Source organism: Penaeus monodon, chromosome 24 (genome assembly GCF_015228065.2).
Source record: "Penaeus monodon isolate SGIC_2016 chromosome 24, NSTDA_Pmon_1, whole genome shotgun sequence".
In the NCBI taxonomy this organism is placed as follows: domain Eukaryota; kingdom Metazoa; phylum Arthropoda; class Malacostraca; order Decapoda; family Penaeidae; genus Penaeus; species Penaeus monodon.
The window spans coordinates 40883259-40883496 of NC_051409.1; positions in this window are offsets into that span (position 1 = coordinate 40883259).

The window sequence follows — 238 nt, forward strand, 5'->3', positions numbered from 1 at the left end:
GAGGGCGAGCACCGTCACCCCAGACCAATCTGGCCCAGCCGCGTCACCCAAACGTCGAAGCCAGTAATCCCCTTTTGGAATCGATTCGAGGCGAAGTGACTCCTTTCGCGTCAGTTCTCAAGACAGGAATCCGAATGAGCGAGGAGAGACAGTGGGATTCATACTCAGCGTCTGAGGCGGGCGCCCTTCGAAAATCTTCTCCCTCCCTTGTGCGGGCGGCGTGTCCCTATGCTTCCTA